Source organism: Triturus cristatus, chromosome 2_2, assembly GCF_964204655.1.
Source record: "Triturus cristatus chromosome 2_2, aTriCri1.1, whole genome shotgun sequence".
Classification (NCBI taxonomy): domain Eukaryota; kingdom Metazoa; phylum Chordata; class Amphibia; order Caudata; family Salamandridae; genus Triturus; species Triturus cristatus.
The window spans coordinates 557,448,294-557,471,304 of record NC_140582.1 but is presented as its reverse complement, the minus strand read 5'-3'; positions in this window follow the sequence as shown (position 1 = coordinate 557,471,304).

Genomic DNA, 23,011 nt, shown 5'->3' with positions numbered 1-23,011 from the left:
ATCCTTCCTCTCCGACAGGACCCAGAGGATCCGACTCCCGCCCTTCCTCTCCAAACCCACGGAAATCAGCTGCAGAGTACCCTAGGGATCATCTCTCAGGCCCACCCTCTTCAACATCTACATGGCCCCCCTCGCCGCCATCATCAGACAGCATGTGCTCAACATCGTATCCTACGCCGATGACACCCAACTCATCTTCTCGCTCACGAAGATTCCGGAAGACACCAGACTCTGCTTCCAGGAAGGAATGAAGAATGTGGCAGCCTGGATGAAGGACAGCTGCCTGAAGCTAAACTCAGAGAAAACCGAGATCCTCATCCTCAGACCCTGAACCACCGCCTGGGACAACACCTGATGGCCACCCGCCCTCGGGAGCCCACCCTCACCTACAGACCACGCTCGGAACCTCGGCATCATCCTTGACTCCTTCCTCTCCATGAACCGCCAGATCAACACCGTCACCTCCACCAGCTTCAACTGCCTTTGTATCCTCCGCAAGACCTTCAAATGGATCCCCCCGACTGCAGAAGGACCGTCACCCACGTGCTCATAACCAGCAGACTGGACTACCGCAACGCCATCTATGCCAGAATCAACAAAACTCTTCTACGCAAACTGCAAACCATCCAGAACGCCGCAGCCAGACTCGTTCTCGGGACACCACGCCATGAGCCCATGACCCAACACCTACATGACCTCCACTGGCTCCCCATTGAGAAGAGGGTCACTTTCAAACTCCTCACCAACGCCTACAAATCCCTCAACAACATCAGACCCAATATCCTCAACGAGAGACTATCCTTCCACGTACCCAAGAGGAACCACCGCTCCACCGACCTCACCCTGGCAGAGGTCCCCCGCATCCGCAGAAAGAAAACCGCTGGGAGCGCTTTCTCCTACATCGCAGCGAAAACCTGGGACAAGCTCCCTGTGAACATCAGACGCTCCCCCACCCTGGACACGTTCAGGAAGGACCTCAAGACCTGGCTCTTCGACTGACCTGGAGCTGCCGCCCCCCCAGCGCCTTCAAACCCTCATGGGTGAGTAGTGCGCTTTATAAACCCCCTGATTGATTGATTGATTGACTTAGTCAGAGTAAACTCAAATCAACAGGCCCATTTGGTTACCTTAATCATATCATTTCTCAGATCGAGATCACTAGAATTCTCTAATCGCAGCTACCATTCCTACTTCTTAGGTCCTCTGCTTGATCTTGCATTGAGCTATAAGGGACTAGAATATTCGGGGAATGAACAATTATCCAATAAGGACCTGAAATAGATAATTGTTAACACAAACTAATGTTCAACATAGCTTACTACCTTTAACAGCCATGAATATAGATTCCTTGTGACAAAGAAATTCACCAAAAGAATGAGACCAAATCGGTAGAGATAATTTAGCAAAAACATTTATCTAATGCCTCAAGAATGCGGTAAGGACAGAAGCCCACTCGATCAGATTCAATAACAAATTGTTAATGCAAAGTAAACCACAGAGTACATTTCAATCTTCCTCCTCCTCGGAAGATATAACCTACTTAACATAAAATTACAGGTTCAGTTGATGCTCATACAAATCAAATCAATGAAGCTCATTCCGATTCTGTCTTAAAGAAAATCAGTTTGTGTCCATTTTGCAGCACCTATTACCACAAAATGAGTCAGATAACCTCTCAGCCGAAAGGTTATTTCCCTCCACTTGTTTCCTAGCCGGCAATAGCACAGGATAAGGCCACAGGTCGCTTCGGGTTCAGCCCATTAAAGCCTATTCCACCCAAACAAATGGAAAGGGGCAAGGAAAAAAGGACGACAAAGCAAACATGCGTGGATCAATGGACAAACCTACAGCATGCTTGTCAGAGAATGCAAGAAAGTCAGAAAATAGCCAACCAGCCCGTGACTCCTCATTAATTTGAGCAATTATACTCCAATATTTTCCAGGTTTACACGCCTAAAAGTATCAATTCCATCAGTCCATGAGGTTTCATTGGTCGTTCACGATGGGCTGTTATATGAAGATCTGTAAAATATACAAATCTGGAAGAATTAAGTAATCCTTTTCTCACGTTTTTCTTAAGATCATTATATTCCATTTGGTTAGTGTCTTGTGACATCCTCGGAAGTATACAGTACTTTTATTCATCTGTCGTCAGTCCGTTTGTAGGTGCATTTCTCTGGGATGTAACAAGATTTGTTGGAAATTTAATTAAGTGTGCTACAAGTGAGAAGTGAGTTCATTGTAGATTAAACACAAGCGGAAACTTTACAGAAAGTTCGGATAAAGCTTAGGCAACAGTTTTCACATGATTTAACATTGGCTATGGAACTAAAGCTTTTGAGGCTTAAATGAAAAACAGCTGAATCACAACAATAATAATATTATCAAATATCACACCTTTCTAATAGCGGTTTCCGACCATCACATAATCCTTTCCCTGTTGGTGTGCTGAGCACTTTACCACCACAATTTGTGCCGGCAGTTGTAGTGACATCAATAAATCTCTCACTCTCTCTCCATTTCGTATCAGTGAACCCGAAGAGGTCATGAACCCACATTGAGACCACAATTGCCTACAATAATTGACAACCCCAAACCATATTGGCTGTCTGTGAATATGGTAACTCTCATCTGTTCAGTAATGCTACAAGCCCTGGTACGTGCAATTAACTCATTTACTTGAACCGAATACACTGCTTTCAACCATGATGCTTCCACTATTCCCACCACTGTACAAATGGCATATGCAGCTCGCAAGGTACTTCCAGAATCTCTCAAACAGGATCCATCCACATGGTCTTAATCAGGCAATGGAACATCCAAAATTTTAGGATGTGGTCACATTCTTTGTTCCCAAAATCACTTGCTCATACTTAGTTAATCAACTACTTGTGAGATGTTGTGTTCTGGTACGGGTAAGCAAAATCTCAACAGAATGTGGCACATGTACTTTCAAAGGATGACTTATCACAAGGTTTTCACACTGTTCCAACTCACACAGGTTGAAGCAATAGCTTTTAAACATCAGGTAAAGTTGCAGATACAGAATCTGAAGAAGCTGTAAAGTATGCAACAGGGCAGCGAGCAGTTCCATGCATTTGCATTAAATCTGACAGTGCTCAACCTTCATGTTCACTGCAGAACAGAGTAAAACTCTTGTTAAAGTCAGGCATTCCCAATGCTGGAGCTTGCCACAGACGGTCCGGCAGTTCATTAAAAGAGTGCATACATTCATCATTCCATGTAACTGGATCTGGCACGTCTTTGTGTTTAAGGCTTTAAAGAGGCTTGGCAGTAAAGGAAAAGTTTGGAATCCATTGTCGGCAAAAGACAACCATTCCTAAAAACATGCGATCTTCCTTTTGTGTGCTTGGATGACTCATCTGCAGAATGGCAATAATCTGGTGTCTCAACACTTTCTTGACTCCTTTTTCAATATGATGTTCTACATAAAGAACTTCTCTTTTGCAAAATTGTATTTTTGCTTGGGAGGGGTTATGCCCACTTATTGCAAAATGATGAAATAAGACAACAGTGTCTTAAATGCAAGCCTCTTGGGTACGGATGCAACCAATAAAACATTTATGTATTTTACTAACACAAAGTGATTTGGCATCACCAATGTTTTCAGATTTCTTTTTAATATCTGGTTAAAAATCAAAGGACTTCTTGTAGAACGCTGCACCATGCCAAGACCTGGTTTCCGAACTGGAACGCAGACAAATATTGGCTATCCGGGCATGGAGAAAAAGGGTTGGCACAAATCAATAACAGACAACCACTCTGCTTCGCAAGGGATCTGTAAGAGAAGTACAGATAGATTTGGTACATATGGGTGTTAGAATCCGGGGTCTCTGGTTGGCGCAGTTATGCACTTGCGACAAGCAGAGACCCTTTCCTCTAAGTCAGGGCGTAGGATTACCTCTTTAAAAATAACCCCTGCTCACCCTCTAGGTAACGTGGCGCGAGCAGTCAGGCTAGATTCCAGAGGGCATTAGGTTAAGCATTCACAGTGTCCCACACAATAACCACCAACCCACCACACAGAGACACAAGGCTGTATTTATGTAAAAATAAAGTTCTTTATATAAAAGGATTTCTTTACGCAGGCTTTCAAAAATACAGTTCTTCACTTATATGAGGTTCCAGTTACTTGTATTGCTTTCAGGCAGTCCACAGATCTTAAAATGGCGAAGTTCTACTTTAAAAATGCTTCTTTGGGGTATTGTACGCTTCGTAGCGCCTCCGGTATGCGTCGTACTGCTATTTGGACGCGTCGTGTCGTTCCTCACGCTTCTCGCGTGAGTACGTGTATGCCGGACGTTAACCGTACGGACCGTACCCTCGTAGGTACACGTCGAACACGTTCTGGACGTCTCTTGCCAGGTCCCACGCTTCCCGTGCGAGCGCCGGCAATGGATTTTACACTTTACGGACTGTACAGAGGCAGGGACGCGCCGCACAAGGACGGCAGAACAGGTACGGCTCGTACAAAGGCAAGTACGGGTCGTACCACAGCATACAAGTCACAAATACCTTAGTTCTTTGGGGGCAATGTTTGCGGAGGCTTGCAGACGTCTTGCACGAGTGTCCCACGTCGCGTCCTGGTCCCGGCTCCTCCGTGGATGATGATGCTTTGTGGGGGCACTTTTCCGACTTCTCAGCCCACCAGCGAAGTGGGAAGCAGGAGGGGCAGCCCGGGGGTGATGTCGCAGTGCAGCGCGCTGTTAGCTTCGTCCAGATGTGGCGAACCAGGGCACTTCAGGTCCTTACAGTAGTCTCTACGGCCCGGAGGGGGTCCCAGGGGCTCAGCGCTCAGACACGGTAATCTCCTCCTTAAGTTGCGAGCTACGGCTCGAGGGGGCAGTTGTTTGCTTTGCTCAGGCGGGCAGGCCTTTACGTTGCTCACAGCAGCTCCGGCGGCAGAAGTCGCGTTGCTCAGCGAGATGAGGGGGTGCACAGGCTCTCTGGGGTCAGCGTTGTAGAATCACCCACGGCAGCTTCTTCTCCTTCCAGAGGGGGTAGCGCCTACTGTTCCTGGGGCGCAGATCTGGGGGCAAGTTCACCAGCAAGCCCTTGGAGATTGTTTAAAGCACAAGTTGATCAAAAGTCTTTCAGTCTTTTTCCTCCTCTCCTTCAGCAGCAAGGCACCCACCACAGGCCAGTCTCACAGGTCAGAGACAGTAGTCCTCCATGCAGCTTTCCCAGGTCCTTCTCTTCGGGCAGAGGTTCTTCTTGGCGCAAACAGGATCTGATTTCTTAGGAGCAGGGCTCCTTCTTTTATAGCACAATTCTTTTGTTCTTTGTCGCCAGGGGGCCTGGGCCTGGCTCAGTCCAGTTTTGGAGCACTTTGTTGTGGTGACTCTGCTCTTTCCTTTCAGCAGCAGGGCAGAGACATCAGCCGCTCCACAGGGGGCGGAGCCGGCATTGTGGTGGCAGAGCACAGGTCTATTCAGAGTCAAAGGTGTACTCCTCCCACCCATCCTGGTGTAATCTCTCTACCCACCACCTGGCAGCCAGCCTATCTCCTGGAATTCCCCAGTCCTGCTCCTTTACTGCTACTAGGCAGAACACACACACAGCAGAGGCGGACTGAAATGGCCAGGTCAGTAAATACTAACTTCTAAAAGTAGTATTTACAAACACAGGATATTAAAATAAACTTTACTAAAAGAAGTATTTTATTATTCTGAGTTCAGGCATACTAAACTTGACTTTCTACCATGCTCTCTGAGTCCACTGGGATTACAGCGTGTAGTAATTCCAGCAGCCCATTCTGGCCTATGGAGAGCAGGTAGCCTTCAATAGTGAAAAACGAAAATGGCTGTAATTCGCTATTAGGACATGCCACACACATCAGGGCATGTCCTACCTTATGCCTACAATGTACCCTGCCCTTGGGCCTACCAGAGTTGTGACTAATATGTAGTTAAGGGAAGGTTTAGGGACTGGCAAGTGGGTGCACTTGCGCAGTCAGCGCGACAGTACCAGACTGCACGCAGGTTCTGCAGTGGCAGACCTTAGACACATTTTACTAGGCCGCTTCTGTGGGTGGCACAACCAGTGCTGCAAGCCCACCAGCAGCATTTGTATTTACAAGCCCTGGCACTCCTGGTGCACTTTACTAGGGGCTGATAGTAAACCAAATAAGCCAAACATGTACACCAATCAATGTATACGCTTTTCAAAAGGGAGCACTTGCACTGTGGCACTGATTAGCAGTGGCACAGTGCCCTGAGCAGCTAACACCAACAAAACACAATGAGGCACATCAGCAAAAAGTGGAAGGGAATCTCACGCCAAGGTGTCAGGTCTAACACGTGTCCCCTCCAGCTGAAATGTGGGGGGAACTACCCTACCCCAGGGAGTTCCTCTTCACTAAGGCGGAAAAACCTGGACAGACCGTCAGCATTGGCGTGATCTGTGCCAGGGCGATGCTCCACCGTAAAGTCCATACCCTGTAGGGAGATGGACCACCTCAAGAGTTTTGGGATCTCACCCCTCCTTTGCATCAACCATCTGAGGGGCCTGTGGTCGGTCTGAACCCGGATGTGAGTCCCAAACAAGTAGGGCCTCAGCTTCTTCAGCGCCCAGACCACAGCAAATGCTTCTCGCTCTATCGCACCCCACCTTTGTTTCTGTGGAAGTAAGCTTCTACTAATAAAGGCTACAGGTTGGTCCCAGCCCTCCTCAGTCATCTGTGAGAGAACAGCCCCTACACCATTCTCTGATGCGTCTGTCTGCACTAGGAATTCTTTGGAGAAGTCTGGAGCCAAGAGCACGGGCGCCGTGCACATGGCAGTCTTCAGGGTGTCAAAGGCCTTCTGACAGGTGTCAGTGCATATCACTTTTCTGGGCTGCTTCTTCGAAGTCAGCTCTGTCAAGGGGGCAACGATGCTGCCATACCCCTTGACAAACCTCCTGTAGTACCCTATGAGTCCTAAGAAGGCCCTCACCTCCGTCTGGGTCTTTGGGGGCTCCCAAGCCAGGATGGTTTCAATCTTGGGTTGTAGGGGCGCCACCTGGCCGCTTCCTACTTAGTGTCCCAAGTACACCACGGAACCCTGCCCGATCTGACACTTGCTTGCCTTGATCGTGAGGCCTGCCTTGCGCAGTGCCATCAACACTTCCCAGAGGTGTTGCTTGTGCCACTGAACACTGCGATATCATCCAGGTATGCTGCGCTGAACTCGGTCAGCCCAGCCAACACCCGGTTGACCAACCTCTGGAATGTGGCAGGGGCATTCTTCATCCCAAAGGGCATAACCCGGAACTGGAAATGCCCATCTGGTGTGGAGAATGCGGACCTCTCTTTGGCCCCATCAGTCAAGGCGATCTGCCAGTACCCAGACGTTAAATCAAACGTGCTGAGGTACCGTGCAGCCCCTAACCGATCGATGAGCTCATCAGCTCTGGGGATGGGGTGCGCGTCAGTCTTCGTGACTGAATTGAGTCCTCTGTAGTCCACACAGAACCGGAGTTCGGGTGTGGCACCCGGCGCTGCAGCCTTTGGGACCAAGACCACTGGGCTGGCCCAAGGACTGCTGGAGGACTCAACCACCCCAAGAGCAAGCATCTTTGAGACCTCCTCTTTGATGCAGGCTCTGACCCTGTCAGTTACCCTGTAAGCCTTGTGCTTCTCAGGTAAGCTGTCTCCTGTATCCTCATCATGGACGCACCAATCTGTGATACCAGGAACCAGGGAGAACAGGTCAGGAAACTGCCCCAGCAGCTGGCGGCAGTCATGCTGTTGCTCAGGGGTCAGGGTGGGTGAGAGGTTAACTCCATCCACTGACCCTTCTTGCTCTGAGGCTACCAGGAGGTCAGGAAGAGGCTCAGACTCCTCCTCCGTCCCATCATCTGTGGCCAAGAGCATGCCCACTTTGGACCTCTCCAAGTGGGGCTTCAGTCGATTGACATGGAGGACCCTCAAGGGGTTCCTAGGAGACTGCAAGTCCACCAAGTAGGTGACAGATCTCTTGCGCTCCACAATCATCAAAGGGTCCTGGAGTGCACAAGGCTCCACAGGGGCCAGGACCCATACCTTTTGACCAGGTTGAAGCTCAACCAGAGTGGCATTCTGGTCGTACCACCGCTTCATTTCCTCCTGGCTGGCTTCCAGATTTGCCTCAGCAAGTTGCCTGAAACGCCTAGTCTGGTTCCGGAAGGCCAGCATGTAACTGTATACATTCTGGGGAGGTTTCCTGGGAGATTGCTCCCAGCCTTCCTTGACCAGACTAAGAGGTCCTCGTACTGGGTGGCCATACAAAAGCTCAAAGGGACTGAACCCCAGAGACTTTTGTGGCATCTCGCGGTACGCAAAGAGAAGGCATGGTAAGAGGACGTCCCACTTACGCCTCATGGGTTCCTCAAGACCCATAATCATGCCCTTTAGGGTTCGGTTGAATCTCTCAACCAACCCGTTTCCTTGGGGATGGTAAAGGGTGGTGAACTTGTATGTCACACCACACTCTTGCCAAAGGGATTTCATATATTTTGATATGAAATTGGTCCCCCTGTCGGACACCACCTCTAGAGGGAATCCTACTCGCGAGAAAATTCCCATCAGTGCCCGTCCCACCACGGTGGCCGTCACTGTCCTCAGAGGGATGGCTTCAGGGTACCGGTGGCATGGTCCACCAAGACCAGGATAAACCTGTTGCCCATGGCTGTCTTGGGGTCCAGTGGCCCCCCAATGTCAATCCCTACTCGCTGGAATGGGGTACTGACCACAGGGAAAGGTTGGAGTGGAGCCTTCAGCTTCCTTCCACTCTTGCCACTTGCCTGGCAAGTCTGGCATGTCCTGCAGTGAGTGTCAGAACTCCTGCGCATTTGAGGCCAATAAAAGTGGGTGACAAGCCTTTCGAAGGTCTTGTCCTGCCCCAAATGCCCTGCTAACGGAACGTCGTGAGCCAGCCCCAGTAGGAAGGCTCTGAACTTCTGGGGTACCACCAGCGCACGGGCTGACCCAGGTTCAGCAACCTTAGGCTCTGAGGACAGGAGGTCGTTCTCCCAGAAGATTAAGTGAGTACCGGACTAATCACCATTGGCCTGGGCTGCAGCCTGCTGCCGCATACCCACAAGAGAGGGGCACTCTTTCTGCTCCCTGCAGAATTCCTCCCTGGTGGGGCCTCCTTCTTGCTGCCAATGGGTCAGCTCAGGCAGGTCCCCCAGTTCGGCTATCTGTTCCCCGGTAGGCTCCAGAGCATCCCCCTCAAGGTCTGCTTCCTCCTGGGCCGTGGGAACTTTAGGAGCCGGTTTCCCGTGTCTCCTGCGCCCTCTCCCTAAAGCCGGTTCCTGGGCCTCTCCCTCAGGCTCCAGGGTCCCTTCAACACCCCTACTGGCTGCCATCGATCGGGTGGTCACGCACGCCCAATCATGTAAACCCACCATCCGCAGGTGAGCTGTCTTCTCCACCTTTTCCAAAGGGGAGCTCTCCAAATCATTACCTAGGAGACAGTCTACAGGCATGGCAGTTCTCACAGCGACTTGCAGAGTACCAGAGACCCCCCCACTCAAATGGAACTTGAGCCATTGGAAAATGACTCTCCGTGTTGTCAGCATTGACAACCTGACAATAGGCATGGGGTACGACCTGCTCTTGAGATACCAGGTGCTGCTGCACTGCAGTCACGCTGGCTCCTGTGTCTCTAAGAGCTTCTACCTTCTTCCCATTGACGGTCACCACTTGCCCATATTTCTTAGTGTTAGAGGGCAAGTCGGCGTTAGGGACCATCTCACTGTCTCCTAGTGAGACTAAGGTCAGTTGGACGGGGTCCCACCCACCTGGGACTTCTACCTCCTCCCCAAAGGCTACTGTAGCCACTTGCTTCGGTAGAGCACCAGTGGGTGCTGGTTTCACATACTGGCGACACTTGGGATCACTGGCAAAGTGACATAGTTCACCACATTTATAACATTGAGGGGGCCCCTTGGGAACAGGTTTACCTGTCGGGGCCCCTATCGGCTTCGGGGGTGGGGGAGGCTGAGAACCTTTCTGCTGGTTCCCTTGGGGATTACTTTGGGGGCAGTTTGGAACCCTTTCTGTTTTCCCTTGTCCCCCCCCAGTCTTCTGCTGGGGACCCTGCCCACCCTTGGCGGAGTCTCCCACTTGACCCTTGTGGACCCTGGTGCTGACCCAGCGGTCTGCCTCTTCAGCAAGCTTCCTAGGGTTAGTCAGCTTGCTATCTATCAGGTGTTGGCGTAGCTTAGGAAAACAATTAAGCGACAAGTGCTCCCAAGCAATTAAATCATAGAGACCTTGGTAATCATCAACTTTGCTACCCTTCACCCAGCCATCCAGTGCTCTGCAGAAAAAGGTTACATACTCCACATACGTACTCCCCACAATCTTGGTACACCCCCTGAACCTCTGTCTATATAATTCAGGAGTTAGCCTATATGTGGTCATTAAAGCTTCTTTCATGTGGGGGTAAGAGTTGTAGACATCAGAGGGCAAATCTAAGAGTGTGTCCCACCCCCCACTGAGGAACCGCCCCCACAACCCCGCTCCCCAATCTCTCTCAGGGACCCGGTGGGAGGACATGGCTATCTCATAGGCCCAGAACCATTGCCCTATGTCATCATTCTTGAAATACTCTTTAACTACATCTTTTGGCATGTACACCCTTGACTCTACCTGCACCAGCGTTGCGCTGCCACCAGAGGGAGGGTTTTCCAAACTTTTCTCCTTTATCGCCAACTCCCTCATTCTTGTGTCGTGCTCCATCAGAATCTTTCTTTCTTCCAGAGCCATTCTCTTTTCTTCCAGAGCCAGTTTCTTGCTCTCTAGCTCCAACTGGCCATTTAATTTCAGTTTTGCCAAAGTGACCTCTTGCTCTCTGGCGGCCTGTCTGTCTGCCAGCTCCTCTGGTGACAGGCCTCCGCCAAAACTGTGGATGCTCTCCGCTGGCTCCACTGGCACAATCTCCTCAACGCCACCTCTTGATTCCATCCAGGCTTTCAGCGCCTTGTAGAGATCTGGTTTGAGCCTACATCCTACATGTGGAACCTTGAACTTCTTGCAAAAGTTCTTGAGTTGGTTTTTCGTGTAGCTGTCCAGCTTTGATTCATCCCATTCCAATTCGCCAGCCTCTGAGGCTTCAGATGCTGTTTTCTCTATGCTGTTTGGGCCCGGCATGACTCCAAACACAAGGGATCTTCTTTTCTTGGCAAGCGGAATTAAAATTGTAAAGTTCTGTGGCTCAAGCTACTGGACTGTCCTCACTGTGCAATGGCTAGTAATCACTGCGCAGACACCAAGAATACAAATCCGTAAATCCTCACCGCTGCCACCAATGTTAGAATCCGGGGTATCTGGTTGGCGCAGGTATGCACTTGCGACAAGCAGGGACCCTTTCCTCTAAGTCAGGGCGTAGGATTACCTCTTTAAAAATAACCCCTGCTCACCCTCTAGGTAACGTGGTGCGAGCAGTCAAGCTAGATTCCAGAGGGCATTAGGTTAAGCATTCACAGTGTCCCACACAATAACCACCAACCCACCACACAGAGACACAAGGCTGTATTTATGTAAAAATAAAGTTCTTTATATAAAAGGATTTCTTTACGCAGGCTTTCAAAAATACAGTTCTTCATTTATATGAGGTTCCAGTTACTTGTATTGCTTTCAGGCAGTCCACAGATCTTAAAATGGCGAAGTTCTACTTTAAAAATTCTTCTTTGGGGTATTGTACGCTTCGTAGCGCCTCCGGTACGCGTCGTACCGCTATTTGGACGCGTCGTGCCGTTCCTCACACTTCTCACGTGAGTACGCGTATGCTGGCCGTGAACCGTACGGACCGTACCCTCGTAGGTACGCGTCGTACACGTTCGGGACGTCTTTTGCCAAGTCCCACGCTTCCCGCGTGAGCGCTGGCAATGGATTTTACACTGTACGGACCGTACAGAGGCAGGGACGCGCCGCATAAGGACGGCAGAGCAGGTACGGCTCGTACAAAGGCAAGTACGGGTCATACCACGGCATACAAGTCACAAATACCTTAGTTCTTTGGTGGCAATGTTCGCGGACGCTTGCAGACGTCTTTCACGAGTGTCCCACGTCGCGTCCTGGTCCCGGCTCCTCCGTGGACGATGATGCTTCGTGGGGGCACTTTTCCGACTTCTCAGCCCACCAACGAAGTGGGAAGCAGGAGGGGCAGCCCGGGGGTGATGTTGCAGCGCAGCGTGCTGTTAGCTTCGTCCGGATGTGGCGAACCAGGGCACTTCAGGTCCTTACAGTAGTCTCTACGGCCCGGAGGGGGTTGCAGGGGCTCAGCGCTCAGACACGGTGATCTCCTCCTTACGTTGCGAGCTACGGCTCGAGGGGGCAGTTGTTTGCTTTGCTCAGGCGGGCAGACCTTTACGTTGCTCACAGCAGCTCCGGCGGCAGAAGTCACGTTGCTCAACGAGATGAGGGGGTGCACAGGTTCTCTGGGGTCAGCGTTGTAGAATCACCCACGGCGGCTTCTTCTCCTTCCAGGGGGGGTAGCGCCCACTGTTCCTGGGGCGCAGATCAGGGGGCAAGTTCACCAGCAAGCCCTTGGAGATTGTTTAAAGCACAAGTTGATCAAAAGTCTTTCAGTCTTTTTCCTCCTCTCCTTCAGCAGCAAGGCACCCACCACAGGCCAGTCTCACAGGTCAGAGACAGTAGTCCTCCATGCAGCTTTCCCAGATCCTTCTCTTCGGGCAGAGGTTCTTCTTGCCGCAAACAGGATCTGATTTCTTAGGAGCAGGGCTCCTTCTTTTATAGCACAATTCTTTTGTTCTTTGTCGCCAGGGGGCCTGGGCCTGGCTCAGTCCTGTTTTGGAGCACTTTGTTGTGGTGACTCTGCTCTTTCCTTTCAGCAGCAGGGCAGAGACATCAGCCGCTCCACAGGGGGCGGAGCCGGCATTGTGGTGGCAGAGCACAGGTCTATTCAGAGTCAAAGGTGTACTCCTCCCACCCATCCTGGTGTAATCTCTCTACCAACCACCTGGCAGCCAGCCTGTCTCCTGGGATTGCCCAGCCCTGCTCCTTTACTGTTACTAGGCAGAACACACACACAGCAGAGGCGGACTGAAATGGCCAGGTCAGTAAATACTAACTTTCTAAAAGTAGTATTTACAAACACAGGATATTAAAATAAACTTTACTAAAAGAAGTATTTTATTATTCTGAGTTCAGGCATACTAAACTTGACTTTCTACCATGCTCTCCGAGTCCACTGGGATTACAGCGTGTAGTAATTCCAGCAGCACATTCTGGCCTATGGAGAGCAGGTAGCCTTCAATAGTGAAAAACGAAAATGGGTGTAATTCACTATTAGGACATGCCACACACATCAGGGCATGTCCTACCTTATGCCTACAATGCACCCTGCCCTTGGGCCTACCAGAGGGGTGACTAATATGTAGTTAAGGGAAGGTTTAGGGACTGGCAAGTGATTGCACTTGCGCTGTCAGCGCAACAGTACCAGACTGCACGCAGGTTCTGCAGTGGCAGACCTTAGACACATTTTACTAGGCCGCTTCTGTGGGTGGCACAACCAGTGCTGCAAGCCCACCAGCAGCATTTGTATTTACAAGCCCTGGCACTCCTGGTGCACTTTACTAGGGGCTGATAGTAAACCAAATAAGCCAAACATGGACACCAATCAATGTATACACTTTTCAAAAGGGAGCACTTGCACTGTGGCACTGATTAGCAGTTGCACAGTGCCCTGAGCAGCTAACACCAACAAAACACAATGAGGCACATCAGCAAAAAGTGGAAGGGAAACTCACGCCAAGGTGCCAGGTCTAACACGGAACTAAAGCTTTTGAGGCTTAAATGAAAAACAGCTGAATCACAACAATAATAATATTATTAAATATCACACCTTTCTAATAGCGGTTTCCGACCATCACATAATCCTTTCCCTGTTGGTGTGCTGAGCACTTTACCACCACAATTTGTGCCGGCAGTTGTAGTGACATCAATAAATCTCTCACTCTCTCTCCATTTCGTATCAGTGAACCCGAAGAGGTCATGAACCCACATTGAGACCACAATTGCCTACAATAATTGACAACCCCAAACCATATTGGCTGTCTGTGAATATGGTAACTCTCATCTGTTCAGTAATGCTACAAGCCCTGGTACGTGCAATTAGCTCATTTACTTGAACCGAATACACTGCTTTCAACCATGATGCTTCCACTATTCCCACCACTGTACAAATGGCATATGCAGCTCGCAAGGTACTTCCAGAATCTCTCAAACAGGATCCATCCACAAACAACACATGGTCTTAATCAGGCAATGGAACATCCAAAATTTTAGGATGTGGTCACATTCTTTGTTCCCAAAATCACTTGCTCATACTTAGTTAATCAACTACTTGTGAGATGTTGTGTTCTGGTACGGGTAAGCAAAATCTCAACAGAATGTGGCACATGTACTTTCAAAGGATGACTTATCACAAGGTTTTCACACTGTTCCAACTCAGTGATTTGGCTTCACCAATGTTTTCAGATTTCTTTTTAATATCTGGTTAAAAATCAAAGGACTTCTTGTAGAACGCTGCGCCATGCCAAGACATGGTTTCCGAACTGGAATGCAGACAAATATTGGCTATCCGGGCATGGAGAAAAAGGGTTGGCACAAATCAATAACAGACAACCACTCTGCTTCGCAAGGGATCTGTAAGAGAAGTACAGATGGATTGGGTACATATGGGCAACATGGTATCACAATCTAATTTAATTTCCTCAAACCCTGCACAATCCTACATTTTCCATTTGGCTTTCGAATTCCCATGATAGGTGAATTGCATGGACTTCCCTGAATCTCTCTCAAGATTCCTTGCCCGATCAGGGTGTCAATCAAAGGTGTTATACCAGCAATAGTTTCCAGGCTCAAATTATAAGATGGTGTGCTGTTAATTTCTGCATTTGATGTCAGTGTTATTCAGAAAGGAGCTACTCTTATCAGACCAACATCCTTTCCAGTAAAATCCCATACCTCATGTAACACTGTGTCTCCTAATTCAAGTGGCAAATTATTTTCTGTAAGTAGAGGAAATAATCCCTCCACTTCTGTTTTTTTGTTTGGCCATTTTGAATACTACATATTCATCATTGGTATGGAATTCTTTTCGCTTAGAAGTACAATATATAGAACAATTTAGTTTGCACAACAGGTCTTGACCTAAAACATTTACTGGACTTAAGTCACACACCACAAATTTATGTAAATCTTCAAATGACCCAATCTGTACCTGGACAGGTTCAGTCAATGGAGTCGATATCAATTGGTTAGAAACTCCTACAACTTGGATTCTTCCTCCCAAGAGGGGTAGGTTTGGAATTTCCACAGTTCTCACAGTGGAACAGGTAGCACCAGTGTCTACAAGGAATGAAGTAGGTGTTCCTTTTACCTTGCTATCCACATAGGGACCACCCTGGTCTACCTCTAAGGATGCGACAAGCACGCATTTCTCCCCCCCCCCCCTCAAACACCGTCATTGAGACATCTCAGAATCACTGTCATCAACTTGCACTAGGTACTGTGAAGCTACTTGTGAGTTTGGGTTTTCTGATCATTGCTATGGAATCCCATGATCAAATTGTATCTGTTGGAAGCCGGGCCGGAGTCCCAGTCCCACACCGTTGTCACCAAATGCGAGACCCGGGACTCCTCACTCAACGTTAGGCCAAGTAAAGACACCATTTGAGATAGCCCTGCTCACTCCCTAAGTAGCTTGGAACGAGCACCCAGGCCTATCTCCAAGGCACGAGTGTACAGTATGTGCAACCACACTCACAGCAACCCACTGATGACACAAATGGACTCCACACAAGTTTGATAAAATGAGTATAAACTTTATATAAAAAGATATACGATCAGACCACACAATACAAAAGCCAACATACAATAAAGGGTAAAATTAGTTCCTGCTGGCTGGTAGGTTCAAATCCCAACCACCGCTTTCCAAATGCTATGCTGGTCGTAATGCTAGAATCACCCACGTTGCAATGGACAAACAATAGTGCGCTGTGTAACGATACAATTCTGTGCTTGGCAAAGGAGAAATAATACAATGCATAACGATACACCCCGGTACCTTGCAATGGGGGAAATAATGCAATGCGTACCGCTACAATCATGTACTGCGCAGTGAAAGAATAAGGCAATGCGTCACACCCCAATCACGTACTCTGCAATGAAGAAATAATGCAACGCGCACCGCTACAATCATGTACTTACTTTACAATTAAGCAACAATGCAATGTGTAGCTACAATCATGTCCTTTGCAATGAAGGAATAATGCAACGTGGGCCACTACAATCCTGTACTTTGCAAAGGAGAAATACTGCAATGCATAGCGCTACAATCGTGTACTTCATTATGCAGAAATAATGTCAGGCATCATAAGACAGTCCTGGCAGTTCGTTAGCAGTAATATTGGCAATGTGTATTACGACAATCGGCCTCTTCGATAACAGTTGTCCTCTACACGTATCAACGATGACATAAAGTACAGCTTCTCACTCTGGCCCCAGTACGGCCACTCCTTTGGTCACTAAGGGGCCCAATCTGAGCCTAAGCAAAGGCTCACATCGCCAGAAGGAATGAGAGGCCGAGAGAGTGTCCCTCTGAGCCCGCCCCCCACCCAGGTAGTGATCCACGTTACCTGGGGGCGCAACCTCACTCTCCTCCTTCAGCGAACTGGGCCTTCCATGCAGAACTTTCTCAATGGGCCTCAGCGGCTTGGCCTGGCAGCTCAGCTCGTCCAGGGCTGCCGGTCCGGGCCGCGACAGTTAGGAAGGTCTCAGGTGGCCGCAGGGCACACATACCCCACGCCTCTGAGATTACGTTACTCCGGGTGCACGTTCACCACAGCACCCTCTGGGTCTCCTCTGGCACAAAGCCACACACACAACACTGATGGGACTTCACGTTGACATGTTCACCAGGCACTCCTTCCTGCGGTCTCAGTTGGCACCAAGACACGTACACACCGCTGCACAGACTCACTTTCTTCCGGTGCACACGATGATCAGCCAATCTCCTCCACAGTCCCAGGTTGCACCAAAGCACACACACTGCTTCACTAAGACTCACTCCAACTCCGGTGCCCCGACATCCAGGTGCTCTTCACCAACTCCTTCGGCGAACCACGACACACTCACCGTGTCTGAGCCTCACTTCTCCTCCGGTGCACTCGATGACCATGCACTCTTCACCAGCGCCTCCGGTGCACCCCGACACGCACCCTGCGCATCCGAGACTCACTCCACTTCCGATGCACACGTTGACCAGGCGCTCCTCACCAACACCTCCTGTGCACCACGACACGCACCCTGCGTGTCCGAGACTCCCTTCTCCTCCGATGCATACGTTGACTAGGCGCTCTTCACCAATGCCTCCTGTGCACCATGACATGCACTCAGCGCGTCCGATTCTCACTTCTCCTCCGTGTGTCACTTCGGGACCTTAGGATAACAAGACACAGCACAAAGCACAGCCTTTTTCAAGCAGGGGGACCCAGCGCACAAAGCAAAGTCCCAACAGCCTCTTCCTTGGTTAAAACAGCAAACTGCAGACCAGCCCCAGATCACAAAGCAAGGGTCGGTCCTTCCCAGCAGTCTCTTTAGTTGTTCCTTCCTTAGCAGAGGGTCCTCTTGACCATGCAATGGGTCCAAGCCTTTTCAGTCCCAATCCTTTTCTATTCCAACGTTCAGGGGTCTCAGGTCTCATAGCTATACCCCTAAATGTCTTTAAAGTTCGTTGTGCCTAGGGGTCCCTGACCCCTGCCTCAATCAGTTTTGGGTGTCTCCCTCCCAGTGTCACCTTTCTCCCTTTGATACTGGGGGTCTGGATCCTTAATTACTCAGCAGGAGACGGGTTGATTGTTTTATAGCAGCAACCCAGGCCTCTTCACCTCCTGGGCTTCTCATCCCCCTACTCTCCAGATGCCGGTCAGCCTGGTGCCATCTCAAACCCTCCCTGGGTCAAGACCCCCTCAGCTCCTCTCACCTCTCAGATCCAGACAGTCAATCCACTTCAGCAGAGACACACAGAAATGCTTAAAGCACAAAACTCAGCCACTTTCTAAAAGAGTGGTTTCTGGACACACAGTGACAAAACCACTTTCATAGAAAGATGTGTTATGAAACTGTGAGTTAATACATACTAAACTTCACCTCTCCATTTTAAACCTATGGGAAACTAGGCTAACAAACAAAATACCTATCCTCCCCTTTCTGTCCTATGGGTAGGATGGCTTTTCACCAGTAAAAAACTAAATGGAGTGTTTTTCTCTGTCAGGACATAGCACACACCTCAGTATATGTCCTGCCTTTTACTTACACTGCACCCTGCCCGGGGGTTACCCGGGACCTACCACAGGGCTGCCCACTGTGTACGCAAAAGGGAAAGTAAGGGCTGACAAGTGGTTGCACTTGTCAGGACAACATGCTAACTTAGCAAACTGCGCTCAGGCCCTATACTGCAGGCCTGAGTTTCCTACTCCGTGCACCTTTGCATTACTAGCCCTGGCACACACAGTGCACATCACTAGGGACTTTACTAGTAAGGCAAACATACCAATCATGGCCGACCAATTAGCATTATACTTTACACAGGGAACATTTGTACTTTGACACTGATCAGCAGTGGCAAAGTACCCAAAGCATCTAAATTGGCAAGTCTATGTCAGGAACACGGTCTAGGGGGAAAGCAAAAAGTTTAGGGAACTTTAGCCAAAAAGGGCAAGTCCTACGGTATCTCTGTGCCTGACCATTCAAATGAGGCATAGAAGCTTGTGACATATCCTGATTTTGATTTCTCTGTCTCTGTTTTGGCTGATTCTGCATCACATCATCTATCTGAGGCTGCATCGCCTTCCCTGGTACTGCCTGCCCATGAATCTGATTTTCTCGATTGAATTTACACTCGCGCTTCCAATGCATGCTCTTGCCGCAAATGTGACATGGATAAGTCTTTTTCAATGTCTCTATAGGAGTCCCTCTTCCTTGCGGCTGCAAATTCTGCGACAAATTTCCTGCTATACCTTGCATTCCAATAGATGTCTGACCATTTCCTTGGACCATTCCTGAAAAATCTGTGTCAAAACCCACATAAACCTTCTTCGCAGACTTCATCTGCGCCACCATCAATTTCTCTTTCAACTTCTTATGCCAAGAATCTAAGTCATCTCCTCAATATTTCGCATAACGAAGAATTTCATCAATTGGTTTGCTTTGCCAACAAATCAAATGCTGCTGTATCATTGCACTTATATAAGGTCGTAAGCCATCCACGAACTGGTACACAAAATGTCCCATAACTTTTTCTAACAACACTCTCGATTCCACTTTATTGCTTAAATGCCTGTAGAAGTCGTCCATAATAGGCATGCTCAGTCTCCTTTAATTCTTGAGTCGTCCTGTCTATGTTTACCTTATCAGTCTCTTTCGGAGAAATCTTCTCTTTCAAATAGGTAATGCCCTGATTGTATTTACTCATTATGTTTTCCAATCTCTCACAGGCTCTGTTTCTGGTCAATCAACCACAATCTTACACTCAGTCCATAAATCAGTAGGAACAACAATGTCAAATAAGGTATCCAAATCCTTTAACAAAACCTTTGAAACTTTCACACATCTTTTGACTTGCTTATGCCATTGTTGCAGCGTGGAATTTTAAATCCTCCCATCATCACAGATCAAATATCACACTAGCACATTCACTCAATACATTCATTGGTGGGGCCCATAACACCAACACTCACACTTCATTGATCCGTTCTCACGGGAGAGATAAATTGTCCAAACGCTGACATGAAAGGAATACCTTTTCAACTAAGGAACCCAATTTACCTGAACCTACATTAAGTACCTTTATTGAACTCAGAACCTCGAGATATTCCCTCCATTTAATCGATGAATCAGTTAGTTGATTTTGGATATTTGGCGACACAATTCTTTAATCTACATTTAATCTTATTCTAATTTCTCTAAATAAATCACCCGACACATTTGTTTGTTAGAATAATAATTTTGTTTATCTAATCAATTTCAATTTCAATAAGTCATAAACCAAATCACCGAACATCATATTTACCTAATATGGCCATTAGTCGTCCTCTAAGTCAATCAAGTCGTGAAAAGTCTTTAATTCATCAAAGTCAGGCAGCAATTCAGTCTTTCAAAGATTCAGGAAAACAGCTGTCCAGCAGTGTCACCGTCCTCTTCGTCAGCATAACGTCAGGAAAAAGGAAAAGGAAAAAAAAACTATTTAACTCCCTAGTCTACCTTCTTTTATAATGAAACTAACGTCAAAATGTAACAAAAATCAGTTTTAGGCAGTCCTGATTGGCTGGTTTGGGGTCATTCGGTAAAGTTCTCACATAGTCCGTTAGGTTAAGTCATCACACTTGCTGGTTCCGGTTTTAAAGACAGTCCTTTGTTTTGTGAATTTGGCGATTCTCCCAGTGTGACCTTGATGGGTACATCTTGTCTAAGGTCAGGACGAGGCCACTGTTGCTGGCGGTGCCGCAGGCGCACTTCACCCGAAACCTCGTGAAACGGTAGTAGTCGCGTCGTGTGCCTCAGTCAGCCATCTTTTCTCAGGTCCAAAGGGTCAACTTAAGCAAAACAAACACAAAACGTAATTAAAACATTGAAATGGCTAATAAAATGTTAAACCCTCACTAACTCCCCTATGTGTAAGTAATTATCTAGCATGATAGCAACATTTAAAGTGTTTATATTCACACAGTGATGTCATCTGGTGCATCTTACAATTACGTCACAAAAGCAACATATATCATGCAATATTCGAATTTTCTACCATTAGTATGCGTACATATATTAGTATTCAGTTAGTTTGGCCATGCAAATGCAAATCCCACATGTAATTCTTTCATTAATATAATTGGTGAGTTATCACTTCAAACAGATTAATAATATTATAATTAATAGATTATTCGGATGAATATAAACATGCAGAAATGGGGGGGTTTGCAAATTTTGTACTACCCGGTCCAGCAATCCCCCCTTTGGTGATTATATCACCACACCATCAAAATTTTGTATCCCTTTTACGGAATTTCAAAGTTATTTCTTGTTTTTAATCATAATTCAGTTTCTCCTGTCTATTCTCCTTTTGCTGATTTATACATACTCTCCTTAATTTCCTCCAATTCTATCTCCTCAAATTCTCTCTCTTGTTTTACGTCTTTTCTCCTTAAGATTTCTCTTTTTGACTTTTTCTGTTTTTTATTCTTTTTACAACAAATACACCCTAATCTTATCATTAATACTATAAAAATCACATATGTTAATGGAAATAATATCTTACCTATAAAGGTACTACCTAAATTTACTAAGAAATTTTTAATACCTGTTACCTTCCTTCCAATCTTTTCCCATACACCTTCAACCTCCAGTGGTACAATTTCGTCATGCAATTCTGTAATATTTTTAATATACATTTTCAAATCTTTACTTTCGTCAGGAATGTAAATACAACAATGTTGAACTTTCAGCATTCCACAGACTCCATCCTCTTTTGCCAATAATATATCAAGGGCAAGTCGATTTTGCATTAACATAGCACGCATGGCAACAATTTCAGTGTTTACCAATAAAAATCCTCCAGCAGTGCTTGTTGGCAAGCGATCCACTACTGTTGAAAGTCTTCTAATTTTGTTTGCATTCAGAGATATTCCCACTGCCGGTATCAATGCTCCAAAAATATCACCTACAATTTCTGCCCAAGATTCTCTCTTACTATAGCCTTATAACCTGCCGTAGCGGGCTATACCAGCTGTTAAAGGCCCGCTGCAGCATTAAAGGCCCGAGCCGAAAGCGAGGGACATTAACAAAGCAGAGGGACTTTAAAAGCTGGTATAGCCCTGCTACGAAGGGCTATAAGGCTATTAGAACATTCTGCCACTAGAGGGCAGAATGTTCTAACAAAACAAAGCCTTCAGGGAGCGCGAGGGGATTGAAATCCCCATAGGCTCACTGAAGTCTTTGTTCACAGCCAGAGCTGTGAACAAAGACACATTGGAATGTTGGTGCTCCGGGCTTATACCAGCCATTATAACCTCGCAGCACTCCATTGTTTTCAATGGAGCTCCCAACATTCCAATGTTCTAATATGTACTAACCATCCACCCATGATTCGGTATGTATCATGGCACTCGCTAGTCCCTACAAAATAATTATCATATGCAGTTTGATTCCTTCTAATACACAATTTCCCTTTCTGAGGCCAATCTAAAGCCATAGTTGGACTCGTTTCCCCTTTCAAGTGTTTTTCCATCTCTACATCCCATACAGTTTTCTCCACCTTTCCTTCTGAAGCCTTTCTTTGCATTTTCAGTCTCCTTTCTTCAACCATATCTCAAAAAGTATTTTCCTCTTTCTTTAAACTGCAAGTCAAATTGTTTTTAAATATGTATTCTAATGTTAGTTCTTTAGTCTCTAGGAAAAATTCACCTAACACCTTTGCAGGTTTTACCTTATTTAACTTGTTAATTGATGGTACTTGTGAAAATATAGTATCTACATCTGAAAAATAATATTCTAATTTTCCTATCTGATAAAATAAACTAGCTATTACACTACATGTTATTCCATAAGTCACTGGAAGGTGGTGATAAGTCACTCCCTCCGATACAGAAGCAGGTAACTGCATACAGACGTAGCAGTCCCTTACATCCATTGTTTTTACATATTCATACAACAATTTTGAAAACACATTATTAGAAAAATTAGTTATAGACCTGTCTTTATGTAAATAGTTTTTATCTATTCTAGTCCGAACTACTTTTTGAATCTTCCCTATAGTAGTTATGTTTTCACTATGTCCTTCTAATGTATCTATAGTAACTTTAAATGAGATCAGGAGAGCAAGTACACTCCATAGAAGTATTAATAATCCTGTACAACAACAACACATTTTACACCATCTCTCCAAAAATGTACATCTATCTTTTCTACTATCTATGTTTGCCATCTTTGCTAAAATGGACTGTG